The sequence below is a fragment of the Rhinoderma darwinii genome, chromosome 2 (assembly GCF_050947455.1).
Source record: "Rhinoderma darwinii isolate aRhiDar2 chromosome 2, aRhiDar2.hap1, whole genome shotgun sequence".
In the NCBI taxonomy this organism is placed as follows: Eukaryota; Metazoa; Chordata; class Amphibia; order Anura; family Rhinodermatidae; genus Rhinoderma; species Rhinoderma darwinii.
The window spans coordinates 352,277,002-352,291,444 of NC_134688.1; the positions used below are offsets into that span (position 1 = coordinate 352,277,002).

The 14,443-nt window shown below is 44.5% G+C and overlaps 1 protein-coding gene across 14 annotated transcripts in view; it reads right to left on the reverse strand.

The window, feature by feature from the left end:
- Window positions 1-14,443, reverse strand: part of PLEKHA6 (pleckstrin homology domain containing A6) — a 181,026-nt gene that overhangs the window by 96,117 nt on the left and 70,466 nt on the right. The window contains exon 1 of one of the 14 annotated variants that reach the window (XM_075853732.1): window positions 6,374-6,577. The exons of the other annotated variants lie outside the window; for them this stretch is intronic. The gene's annotated coding sequence lies outside the window, so the exon portion shown is untranslated. Of the gene's footprint in view, window positions 1-6,373; window positions 6,578-14,443 lie in introns of those variants that run through there. 14 annotated transcript variants of the gene reach the window in all.

The following is a 14,443-nucleotide window of genomic DNA, read 5'->3' on the forward strand; positions in this document are numbered from 1 at the left end:
GGCTTAGATGCAGCGGTCGCAATTGACCGCGGCATCTAATTGGTTAAACGACCAGGAACAGCTCGATCACCCTCCTCAACATCAGTGTCTATTATGCCAAGGAAGAGGAGATCCCTCATGAGCTGTAGAAGAGGAAACCAATACAGGAATGAAACGTTACTGATACATGAGAGCTAGTGAAGGCAGCAGCATCCCGGACACACAGACCTCACATCTAGCACGTATTATCGGGAGGCACACACCCACAGAAGAAGAAGTGCAACTTTTATAAGTCAAGGTAACCACTAACATATTTAAAAATATTTTTTTTCCATGTCAAAGGTGTCCATGGCCTTTAAACTAAACTACAACATAGGTGGTTGTAGGGGTCCTAGGATTTGACAATTTGTCAGGTTACTACTGTTAAAGCGTTTTTTCCCATCACAGAAAGTGATAGCATATCGCTAGGATATGCCATCACTTTCTGATCGGTGGGGGTCTGACTGTTGAGACCCACACCAATCCTGAGATTGAAGGGGCTGCAGCACCATTCACTGATTTTCTCTGCACAGCAGCACTCCCGAAAAACCGCTGTGCAAGGACATAGCTACAGGCTCATGGGCCCTGGTGCAAAATTTCCTCCTGGGGCCTTCTTCAATCACCACCAGTTACGACAAAACTGCTCCCGTATGGCCTCCTGTACACGGCGTCGTAATATGACATTAAGAGGAGTATGCTGAAAGTTCTTATGGATTCTCTTATATTCATTGTTTTATGATAATTGACAGATATACGTGTATATATATATAATGTGATGACAATGGATAAAAGAGTTGTCCGGCTGTTCAAAAAAATTGCAGCGTTCTGTGTGTTCAAATAATAAAAAAGAATATCTGTTAAATCCCCCATCACTATAGCGCAGATGCTCCTGTGGTCCCTCTGCAGTGCTCGGTTTACATCGCAGCATCAAGCCAGTAGGCTTCGCTAGTGCCATGTTAAAAGAGACCAGCGAGAGCCCATGGGAACATCAGCGCTGGTGCGTCGCAAATCACAGCTGAATATTGTCTGTTTTGTTATTTTATCATATACAGCAGCCAGATTTCTATTTTTTTCAGCTATACAACCCCTTTAACATACATTTACATATATAATTATGTATATGTTTGTATTTATATTTTTATTCATTGATTCTCTGTCTATTGTTTTTTTCGATGCAGCAAAAAACAAATTTCTACAGTGGAGTCAGTGGTTAGTTACTTACAGGCAGCAAGGGCCAGGGAGCATGGTAATAGCAGTCAGCTTCTTAGCTTGTTGCTATGCCTTAGCAAGCTGAATTCTGTGACAGCAAGCCGCGGGTCAGGACGTCTAGGAGGAAAAGGAGGTGCAGGACAGGCTCGGACTTCCACTTTTTTTAGCCCCTCCTCCCTCTGCGCAGGACAGCGTAGGCAGCACAATGGGCGGTCCAAGTGAGTACTGGCTCTCCCCAAAACCCCTCCCCTCATGTCTATTCAAGGGTGCCATCCGCGACCCACACATAACTAGGGTTGTCACGATACCAGAATTTCAACTTCGATACCGATACTTTGTGTAGTATTGCGATTCTCGATACCGAAACGATACTTTTCCAATAATAATACAAAAATTCTATGTTATGATGAGAGGCACGAGGTGTGATGAATTTTGAACCCCAATGTGCCTCACATTAATAGTAATTAACCCCATCATGTTTTTCACTGCAACATTGGGTTATTGTGTGCTGTACATGATGGGGTTAATGACTATTAATGTGAGGCACATGGAGGTACTAAACTCATAACACCTCGTGCCTCACATTAATAAGTTAAAGAAAGCCGTTTTTATTTTATTTACAGCGTACACATCATAAATGACGTTATAAATTTGCTGTGCAGCTTATTACGGTCGCGGCGTTACCGAATATGTGTATTTTATGTATGGAGTCTTTTATTTTAATGTTTATTGTAAAAAAAAAAATATTTTTTATATTAACATTATTTTTTTTTTTTTTTAAACTTTAATATACTGCAACATATCTATATGCCAGTACACAGGCAGTTGTTAGGACATACCTCAGTATTCCCTAACAACAGGAAATATGGTCAGACAGCCCTGGGGTCCTTCAATGGACACTGGGCTGTTGGCCCATATATGGTATGTCCCTCGATTGCGTCACAGGGATTCGCTGTGACGATCCAAGGGGCATCCCCCTTCTCATTTTCTTCTTGAATGCTGCGGTTAGCTTTGATCGCAGCATTCAAGGGAATAGCGGCGGAGATCAGAGGTTTCTCTGATCTCCGCCATTAGAGCGGGGCTATGGCTGTGTAATACAGCCATTACCCTGCTCTTGACAACAAGTCCGCGCGCTCGGTCAGCACTGCACTAACGAGAGGCGGCTCCGGCCCTGAAGACAGAAGATGGGGGTGTTTTGCAGTGCGTCCATGTTCTGTCTTCAGTGCTGCCGCTCATTAGTGCAGCACCGGCCGCATCACATCATGCTGACCGCACACTTGTCAGAAGCGGGACAATGGCTGTATTAGGGTATGTTCACACGCAGTAGCAAAATACGTCTGAAATTACAGAGCTGATTTCGCCTGAAAACAGCTCCTGATTTTCAGACGTTTTTGTAACTACTCGCGTTTTTCACGGCGTATTGTACGGGTGTTATTGGAGCTGTTTTTCAATGGAGTCAAGGAAAAACGGCTCCAAAAACGTCCCAAGAAGTGACATGCACTTCTTTGACGCGGGCGTTTTTTTACGCGCTGTCTTTTGACAGCGACGCGTAAAATAACACCTCGTGGGAACAGAACATCGGAAAACCCATTGAAAGCAATGGGCAGATGTTTGTAGGCGTGTTAGAGCCATTTTTTCAGGCGTAATTCGAGGCGTAAAACGCCCGAATTACGTCTGAAAATAGGCCGTGTGAACATACTCTTACACAGCCGCAGCTACGCTCTGACTAAATTCATGTGTTCATGTGTTACAATACTAGGCTGTGCAACCGCACAGCTTAGAATCGAAATACATGAATTAACGGTATCGAACCGTTTCAGGATGCACACCATCGAAATAGTATCTATATTTCGATGCATCATGCAACCCTACACATAACTTTATTCTGTATCGCTGGGTCTATCGATCAGTCAGCATTATTGTGGTAATGAGGGTAAGGGGCCCGGCTGCAACCGAGACCACTGCGACCCCTATAGCTTTGCCACTGCATTCAAGTGAATGGGCCGTGCTGCAGTTCATTGCACAGGTGGTGGCCGCACAGCGCAGAGGGAAACTTTTCGAAGTACCATTGGGGGTCCCGGAAGTCGGAGACCAACTGATCAAAAAGTGATGGCATCTCCTATCAATATGCCATCACTTTATGTAATGGGATCCCTTCTTACCACTGGGAGGAAAAAAATCACTAAAAAATCAGCCAGTGTGGTACCAAAGGGAGCTCTGATATCTGTGTGTATACTGCGCTGCATACTATATTACACTATAGACGGCAGTACAAGAATGCCAGCGCAACAGATACCTGTGTTTTGTCTGTGTCAGATCCAGTGCTCAGTGTGTCAAGGTATCTGTGTATCATGTTACATCCCACAACACCGTCCCATTCCTGACATACCAAAGGGATGCCGAAGGCTGCAGGTCCCAGGACAAACACTCAATCCTGCTGTAAAATCCCAAATCTTATTATGAAAAAGAGGCAAATCCAGGAAGAAGAATCTGTTATTTACTATGTAATAAAACTTTCTGCTAAAAATAATAAAACCTGACAATATCAACAAATACGGTGTCAATATTTATGCATAGCCTGTAATATAGTGGGGTAAATAGAAGCCAGCAAAGAGCGGGCACCCAGAGCCGTGCCCGCCAGCAGCTGTACTGAGCCCTATCACAGGCTCCATTCTCTTCTGAAAGGACCAGGGACCTTGGAACAATGTTTACAGAGGAAAACAAACACGCACTGTTTACTGTCCTATTAACCATTTCAGCCATAGCGCTACCACCATCTGCTTTACATAATACAAAGATATGTCTATTAGGTTTTGTAAAGTACTGGTGTTACATTTCCCTGTAGGAGGCTGTGATAAGACTAATCTATGGGCTCATAGCAAGAAAGCCCAGAACATAGGAGGCAATTGTGTAACCTCCCAAAAGAAATCCTACAATAAGTGCTAACACCTATGCTGAAAATAGATCAGTCATCAGTCATAAGAGATGGATCAGTGGGGTGCAGCAGTGGGCACCCCCATAGATCCCAAGAAGAAAGCTCTGACAGATGAGGGTGGGCCGGCCTGCAGTCACGCTCCGCTGAAATGATTGATACCTATAGACACCTATGATCCAGGGCATGAGACGGTGACTCTTTTAGGGTATGTTCACACGGCTAAATTACGGACGTAATTCGGGCGTTTTACGCCTGGAATTACGTCCGAAATTACGGCTTGAAAGCGTTGACAAACATCTGCCCATTGAAAGCAATGGGCTGACGTTTGTCTGTTCACACGAGGCGTATATTTACGCGTCGCTGTCAAAAGACGGCGCGTAAATAGACGCCCGCGCCAAAGAAGTGTCATGTCACTTCTTCAGACGTAAATGGAGCCGTTTTCCATGGACTCCATGGAAAACCAGCTCCAGTTACGTCCGTAATGGACGCGGCGTTCAAGCGCCTGCACATGCCGTTACGGCTGAAATGACGGGGCTGTTTTCTCCTGGAAACAGCCCCGTAATTTCGGCCGTTACGGACGCTGTCGTGTGAACATACCCTAATACAGGCATCTAGACAGCTAGAACAGCACTGTTGATAAGAGGAAAGTCGCAAGACACACGCAGTGACCAGAAACGTCTGAAAATACGGAGCTTTTTTCAGGTGAAACCAGCTCCTGATTTTCAGACGTTTTTTTAACAACTTGCGTTTTTCGCTGCGTTTTGGAGTCAATGAAAAACGCCTCCAAAAACATCCCAACAAGTGTCCTGCACTTCTTTTGACGAGCCGTCATTTTACGCGCCGTATTTTGACAGCGACGCGTAAAATAAAGGCTCGTGGGAACAGAACATCGTAATTCCCAATGAAAGCAATGGGCGGATGTTTGTAGGCGTATTAGGGGCGTTTTTTCAGGCGTAATTCAAGGCGTAAAACGCCCGAATTACGTCTGATAACACTGCGTGTGAACATACCCTTAGGGTTAGTGCACACAGCGATTTTTGTCAAGCAGAAAAAAATTGCCGTAAAATTCCTTAAGGATTTTTGAGGCAGATTTTAAAATGCAAACGTTTTTGTCACTTTGTTTTACACCGTTTTTTTGTTTTTTTTTTAAATGTAGACGTTTTGTTAAATTTAGCAACTGGAAAAACCAAACGCGGTTTTTAGTCAAAGACCACTCCAAATGAACGCCACATTTTTCTTATCCACCTTGCGTTGATTTCAATGGAGATTCAGAAGTGGAAATCGCTCCAAGATAGGGCATAACGCTAGAGCGGACGAAAACTACCCAAGGAAAAAACGCCTCTACATCCCATTGAAGTCAATGGAGGGAGATTTGAAGTGTGTATATTTGCGCTGATTCTGACGCCGTTATAGCGTTAAAAATCATTACAAAAAACTGTGAAGTGGACCAGTGCCAAAAACGCCTCTTTTTTTTACAGAGACTGCAGAAGTAGAGAAAAGCAGCCCTAAAATAGGGTCCTAACTGCGTCCGCTGTGCTAACTGCTGATATGCATCGGAGGTTCCCTTTATTTAAAGTGACACTGTCCCATAACACTTTACATGTAGAATTAGCAGGAAGACATTGGAATCATAAGATGAAAACAACCAATTGCAATCAGACGTCTGACAATTTGTATTGATCATTGATTATAATTGCCTCAAGTATTCTGTGATCTGTGGCCGTGAATGATCGATGAAAGTACAATAAATCATTGGCCGTGGATTTTCTCAGTGGATCCTTTACGACAATATTACGTCTATGGTAAACCTCAAGACATGTGATGACCTGATGACCAGATCATTTTTCCAGTTATAAACCTTAATCAAAGTTTAAAAGATTCTAATACACTATGCCTCAATTCCTCACCATTTTCAAAATCCCTGCTTGCTGGTCATCTGTGTCAGATTGACATGGTCAGGACAGGTTTTTAGCCTCAGAATGTAAACAAGAATGCTTCATTCATTGACAGCAAACAGATTTTGGAAGTGGTGAAAAGTATATGAGAAAGATTGGACTGCAAGCTCGGCTAGAATTCTAATAACAGTAGAGGTCTGTGAAGTCATGACGGTAATAATACACATAGGTAGCGCTCCATAGCCGGGGTATAACAGCCAGGTAGCCGGACACAAGCGGCGGGACAGACAGTCACACAGAACAAGGCTGCACTTACAAGAAGGCGGGCGGCACAAGACACCGAGCTCAGGGGTGAAGTCCAATAATGTCCAGGAGCGGTACCACATCACACGTCCATAGAGCACAGGGCTTCACGGGGGAGAATGTTACCAGCCTGCCGCAACCATGTCACCTGTACCCAGGGGAGTGACAGCACGGTGACAAGTGACAACCCGCTCCACTCCCGCAGCTCACACTGATCCTGAGAACCGCCCGAGCAGCGAAACTCCCGGGCTCCGCCTCATGTCCTCCTCCTCCTCCTCACCACCCACCAGAGCACTCCCCGCTCTTATCAGTGACACTCCTCAGTCCACCTACCTCCACACTGCAGTCCTCTCCTCACGACATGGCCCAGGTGATCCCTGCCCTTACCGGGGGAGTTTACAACCTGCGTCCTTCACGCACGGCTGTCTCACACCAGACTCACTACCACACCCGAATCTATGTACTCGCATCTCGTCACCTTTCCGGCCATGTCGCCTCAGACCTCTGCCCGCACTGGCTCCCCTACTCTATAATCGCATGGTGGGTGATACAGGATATTCACCAAATATTGTTCTAACTTATTCACCCTTCAGCCCCAGGCAGGAAAGAATCTGCTGGGATATAATAATCCCCTCACAACTCCTCACAGACACAGTGCGATGTGGGGGCTGATAAAAGGGGGCAATAGACATAACCATTGTCACTAATGCAAAACGGCCCCCTGACAATGACTTGATGGCAGGAGGTCCGACTGTTGGAACCTCTGGTGTTCTTCCATTATTGCAGGGGATAGTTGCTCGCACCTACACACTAAGGGCTGATTCAGACGTGCGTGGCGTTTTTGCGCAGGCAAAACACGTGGCGTTTTGCCTGCGCAAAAGCCACTTGCCTGCTCCGTGAGGCAGCATCATATGATGCGCGGCTGCGTGGTTTTCACGCAGCCGCCATCATTATGACACGCCATTCGGATGTTTGTAAACAGAAAAGCACGTGGTGCTTTTCTGTTTACATTCATCCTTTTGACAGCTGGTGCGCGAAACAGGCAGTTCGCACGGAAGTGCTTCCGTGCGACCTGCGTGGTTTTCATGCACCCATTGACTTCAATGGGGGCGTGATGCGCGAAATACGCGGAGATATTGACCATGTCGCGCTTTTTGCGCAGCGGACAAACGCTGCGCAAAAAGCACGGACTGTCTGTACTGCCCCATAGACTTGTATTGGTCTGTGCGTGGCGCGTGAAAACCACGCGGCCCGCACGGACGCAATACACGTTCGTGTGAATCCACCCTTACTATATGGGAAATGTACTAACCGGTGCCCATTGAAATAATGGTGGGGCCATGTCTGCTAGAGCCACTCTACGGCGACTTTCCACTATGGCTAATAGAGGGGGTCCTGAACATTGAAATCTCTATGACGTCCATATACCTTAAGGTCATGTTCAGACGTGACGTATGAAATCCGCTATAAATGATAGTGTAATACATATGTAGTGGGGGGAAAAGCCACTCAGAATTCACAGCAAACTGAATTTTGAAATTCCCTGGATGCCTATTATGTTACGGAATTACAGCGGCTTTTTCAACATAGAAGATGACTCATGTAAACCATGGCACATAATAAATGATATCGGCATAAAATGGCCTCATCAGATATAAATGTAGCGGGATGGAGAACAATATCGCACAATAAATGTATCCAGAATCGGCCTCAATATAAGTGCACAGAAATCAATGTTCCAATGGAAAGGTTAATGGTCCTAGAAGTGCCCAGTCCTCCATGCTCACATGACTGGAGTGGCCGTACAGGTTCTTGCTGGGGAGGGAGTAGGAGGACCCCCTCCCCCTCTGTGCCCTAGGGCTTAGTCATTTCAGGGGTCAGCAATTCACTGGTAAGGCCCGTGTTTAGGCATTAATCACATAAGCTTAACTTTCTCAATGCCAGGTTATTATTGGGCATATCAAATATACAGAGACAATATAATGACAACCCAAAGTCTCTAAACCGTGGTGTTAAAGCAGCACTAAATATACAGCCTAAAAAGGAAAGCTTATAAAAAACACTGCTGATATTATTGACACGTTGTCAGATCTGGTGATATGTGAGGTAAAGTAATGGGTCAGACATTTATCCTGACAGTAACTAAAGTAGAGTCAAGATCCTCTAACACGGCCCGACAGGAGCCGTGTAAACGAGAGCTGATCAAGGAGAAGGCTCATTGATCGGCGCTCGTTTGCTCCTTTCACAAGGAGCTATGTTTGGGGACGAGCGCTCGTTACTACGATCGTTCGCCCCCATACATTTCTCCCTATTTATACAGGGAGAGGTGTGAGGACAATGATAATATTTTAGTCTACATTAATGATACTATCAGCTGATGAACAAGCGTTTGCTCGTTCATCGGTTGATCTATGTGCGGGACTCTATGTGCGGATTCCTTGCCTAAATCCTGACAGAATACAATCACATTCCGCTGGTGATGCATGTGAATGGGATATTCTATACAACATTGTGCGGAATAATGAACGCTGTGGATTCCACGCTGAAAAGTCGAATTACAATGAGATTAACCCGTGGGCAGAACCACTGGCTACAATTCGCGGGTGAGCTGCGGATCTCTGTCGTGGATTTTCTAAAAAGTCCACTCCGGATTTGCCATAGGCAAAGTCCTTAACCTATGAACATAGCCTTACAGTAGAATCACGCCCGGATTAAAGGGTGGGCACCCCGAGGCCTCCACCAACCTTAATCCAGCCCTGGTACACACTATAGCATTTCTTTCTGCAACATTGTTAAGAATTCCAGCGAAATACAAAATGCACCGAAATCCAAATCTAACCAGTACGGTTCAGTAAGTCATTGCTCTGACGGGTTAATACCAGTTCATGTAGAAGGCATTTCACATTAATCTAAAAATTCAAGCTGATTCAGTGACGGGAGTGGATGTGTATTTATTCCCAATTTCCATTTAGCTAGAATAAGGGAATATTTCTCTTTTTGCAGCATTTTTTGCCAACATATTCGGAAATACGGTAAAACTCCAGTGTTTCCAATTTAAATAAAGAAGATGAACGATAAAACTATTGTTAATGTTTATCGATTGTGCCGCCATAAAAGTTATCGTAATTCACAGCATTGCTGCCTAGTGCATGAGCGCTACTCATAAGGTTTAGCTGTGTATTTATTTAGTTTTGCTTATATAGCACCAATATATTCCACAGCACTGTACAGAGATTGTCATCACTCACATCAATCCCTCTACCCAATGGGGCTCACAATAGCCATATGTCATCTGCAGGAGATCGGAAGTGGCCTGGATGATCTTCTCTCAGTGACAACGGCAGATCACACAAACAATGAATGTCAGTTGTTGTCAGGCCAACGTTAGCAAACGGCGAACCCAGGCAAGTGCTGGGGCCCACTACCCTTGGGGAGACCCACTTGGCCGCCGGGTGCTGACGCTACTATCATGGCTCCTCCAGGAGTGGAATCCTCGGCCAGAGTCTTGCCGGGGATTCTGCTTCTAGAGGAAGTCCCTGTCTAGGAGGCGGCGTAACTACCACTGAAGCAGCCATAGCAGCTGCCATAGGGCCGCAGCATGGGGGGCCCGTGCCACCCGTCGCCACGACCCCTCCCCCATGCCCGGTGGCGATGGTAGCAGCCACTATGGCTGCTACAGCGGTAGCGACGCTACATTCAATCATATCTACGTCCTTAGGACGGAGATACTATTGAACGCTATAGCAGAGCAGGGAGGTATCTCCCCGCTCTGCTATTTACAATGCTACAGGCTCCCAGGCAGAGTGCTAATAGCGTTCTGCCCTGGACTCCAGCCCTGGGGAAGCCCCAGACATCACTGTCCATATATGGAAAGTGATGTCAGTATCAGAGCAGTATCCCAGGCAGAGTGCTAAAAGCGCTCTGCCCAGGACTTTGGCTCTGGGGTTGCCCCTGACATCACTATCCATATATGGACAGTGATGTCAGGGACTTCCCCAGAGCCAGAGTACCGGAGCAGGGCCTTTACTAGTGCTCTGCCCAGGACTTCAGCTCTGCTCCGGACATCACTATCCTTATATGGACAGTGATGTCAGGGGCTTCTCTTGAAGCGGAATCCCCAGCCACAGCATCGGCAATGCTCTGGCTGGGGATTCCATTCCTAAAGGGAGCCCCAATGGCGCTATGTACAGGGAGGGGGCTGTGTGGCACTACCAGGAAAGGGGGCTGTGTGGCACTACCTGGGAAGGGGGGTGTGGCACTACCTGGGAGGGGGGGCTGTGTTGCACTATCTACAGAGGACACTAAATTTATGGAGGTGCAAACTGGGGGCCTAACATCTATATGGGGGCATAAACAGGGCCTAACGTCTATATGGGTGCACAAAGTGACGTTTTCTGCCATTTTACTGAGCGTTCCCTCGCAAAGGGGCCTACTAAGTCTGTGTCGCCCAAGGGCCCACATAAACCTGGAGCCGGCCCTGGCTGTTGTCACCCATTGCGTGAATGATTTGTTGCTATGCAACGGCCAAGGCAAATTCCAGGTGATATTTTATTATATTATTATGCATTCACTTAGACTGTGTTGACGCCTTATTACAGGTACTTAGACTACTGTTTTCCCCATATTGCCACTGAAGGGGGGCAGTAGCCTCAAAGTCGTGACGACATCCATTACCATGACTACAGCCAGAATCCCACAGGAGATAGGATGTTGGGTTAAATATAGCTATTCAACTCTGACATCATATCCAAAGTTACTGTCCAATTGGACAGTCGATTAAAAAAAAAAACTGTAAAGACATCTATATTTATTATACAAATTATATGCAATGTAGTAGGATATGCAGGTTGCTTCTACCTACAATATACAAGGTATGTGTGGTAACTTCCATCTACCTGTATCTTAACCCAATCGTGCAACATACAACATTCTCGGACACTATGTAGACATATTTCACTGTGTAGAACCTCACGTGATTAAAATAGTGTGACTAGGCATGGAGGATCCTGGCGGCAGGGTTCCAGATTCCTCACATACTCTTCACTAACAATACAAAAAACCTATTAGATTTATGTTTTTCCAGCAGGCTGATCTTTACATATAGAGAAGAAGACAGCGTGAAAATTATTTCAACCAACATGTCCTGTGCATGTCACGCACAGAGACTCAATGTCGTCACCTGATGCAGGTGTTTATGGCATTGCAGCCATACGTGTTATAAGCTGGTGACACTGACATTCTACAATGTGCAGTCTTCTTTGACATTAGCTGCGTGTAGCAGCCCCACTCCCAGCCTGTGTGTGACATCTGTTGAGCGCCCATTTCTCCTGGGTGTGACAGTGCAGCAATGATAATAAGGCTTTCTTGTTAATATTGAATAACTAAGGGTGTACATCTTTTGTGTGACTGCCATTCATACAAGCTAAAACATGAATCCTAAGCAAAATCCTAATAAAATGATCAACATCAGGACGGATGTCACAAGGAGCAAATTAATATGGTAAACTTCATCTATAATCAGTTTACACCTTGCTACAGGGCGGACACCTGGAAATATTCTACAATGCATGTGAACGCTCAAGCATATACCATGTTCTGGTGCAGGTGCCCACTAGTGACATATAGTCAAGGCACAATTTGAACACCCTAAGAAGCAAGTGTAATCACATGTTTACAGCATTAAAGGGATTGTCCAGTCCCTAAGAATTAATGGATAGGATAGGCCATCGATAGCTGATGGGTTGGGGTCCGACTCCCGGGATCCCCGCCGATCAGCTGTTTTGAAGTGGGTACAGCGCTCATATGAGCGCTGCTTCCCCTTCATTTCTACTTGCTCACTGTGAATTGCCGACACACATTTTGCGGCGATTCACAGGTATTGCAGCCTTCTTCTCCCATTGAAGGCTGCAATACCTGTGATTTGACGATAAATACATGTGGGTGATTCAGACTCAGGACCATCAGCTATGGATGACCTATCCTGAGGATAGGCCATCAATTTTTAGGGACTGGTCAACATCTTTAAAGGGCTTGTGCACATCTGTCCATGCGCTGTGTCTGGTATTGCATTTCAGCTCCATACAATAAAATCGGAATGAGCTGTAATACCCATGGACAGATATGGCGCTGATTCTGGAAAATCAGCAGACCCTTTTTTCTAATCCTGGACATACCATTAAAGCATATGCTCTTCGTGTATTTGTAATGTGTTAGGCAGGATGTCATTATAATAAAATAGATAGGCACTTTTTTATTTTCTGAAAATCTTTATTAGCATGTGCCAAAAGAGTTGTTTTTTTGGAGGATATACCAGACTCTTGAGAAACAAAAAACATCATTGCTCTTATAATATAAAAGTAAAGCACTTACTAATTAGTTTCAGATGGACAAAGATGCCCTGATCGACCGAACGAACGAAGGAGCGGTTATGCGATCCTGGGAATGTAATATTTGTTATTAGAAAGCTGTGACATGTAAAATCCCCTCCCGCTCCAGGCAAGTTATTGGCTGCGCTGGTCACATGGATGTACGGCACGTCAAATAAACATCAAAGACCAGCGGGGACCACCAGTTCATCGGCACTGGAGCAGCAGGGGATTCAACAGGTGAGTACTGGTTTTATTTAGAACAATTCCTGCATCTACTGTAATTTCTAAGCAACTCTACCTAAAAATAATGCAGGCCACCCTGGGGAAATCTAATATACATATCAATCAGCAACCTATAGACTACTGTGTGCAGCCGTCAAAGTCAACACTATTGCTCTCATATGTGAAGGGAAGCCTTGGAGGATTTGCAACTTCTCCAGCTATGATGCTAATGTATTTCCATTTTGAAAATGGATTCTCAGTTATTTTACCATATGGATATACATTACAATGCTAAAGTTTGGAATAACTAAAAATAATAGGAATAAAAAATTCACTATCTAATTAATAATCCAGGAAATGTAATTAATTTTACACTGTGCCATCCAACTAAGACAAAAAAGAAAATAACTGCAAAAAATAACAAAAAAAACTAAATTGAAGGACATAACCAGCACGCACTGGGATAGAAAAAATATGTCACATTTATTATATGAATAATTAAAAGTACCAATTTTTTTTTTTTTGCAATTCTTTTCTAACTAAAAATAATAGCTTTGTTTTGAAAGAATGAATATTTTTTTTATTTATTTAGAGTAGATGTTTTGCGTTCTATCTCTTTGCTATTCAGATAACATTTTAATTTACTATTCCAGTAGCTCTTCCCTGGTAGACTCGGAGCATGGTCATCCAGTATTCCTCTATTTACCAAAGCATTAAAAATTACATCCAATAGGCGCAATACGGCGCAATAAGTTTGCTCTTAAGACACTGTTGTAATGGCTGCTGAAAACAGGTGAATAATAAAATAAAAAACAGTCATTTCAAAGAGTAAGCATGTAGGGCCTACAGCTCCATAGTACGGAACCCGCGAGGACACTAAGTGCCTCCGTACAGCCACCATTGTTTACAATATTAGTAGTGTTAATATTAACAACGCAATGTAATGGTATCATCATAAATAAAAAAAAAGATAAATTCTTTACTCATAGCACGAATCAACATGGTCCCTTTAAGTGGTGGTGCTGGCTCATGCCACCACACCCCTACTTAACAGAACAAGAGGGCATTGCGCTTGATGGTCCCCTTTATATGTCATTACAATGTTCCTCTGTCAGCTAAAGTTTTGTTTTTGCACCTGGACTGATATCAGGTCGTACCAGTGTGGCCAGTTTATTTGTAGGTAAAAACAGGCAAAGATGTAAGTGAAGAGGTCAAGATGTGAAAGGAAACCAGCTGGGATGTTTTTCGTTCCTAGCTTTTCCTACCTACCTAGGAGAAATAAATGAAAAAAAAACACTTTTTGCATCCTTCTCCGCTTTGCTGTCATGGAGTATAATTTTTAAGACATGGGTGACAAACAAAGGAGGAGGGCACTAAATGTAAAAGACAAAGGCACAGTGACGTGGTATATGTGGAGTGCTATAATGCTATTTCAATGTCTTTTAAATCATAAAATACAACATGGCTGATTTACATCCATCCACAAGCGTGCC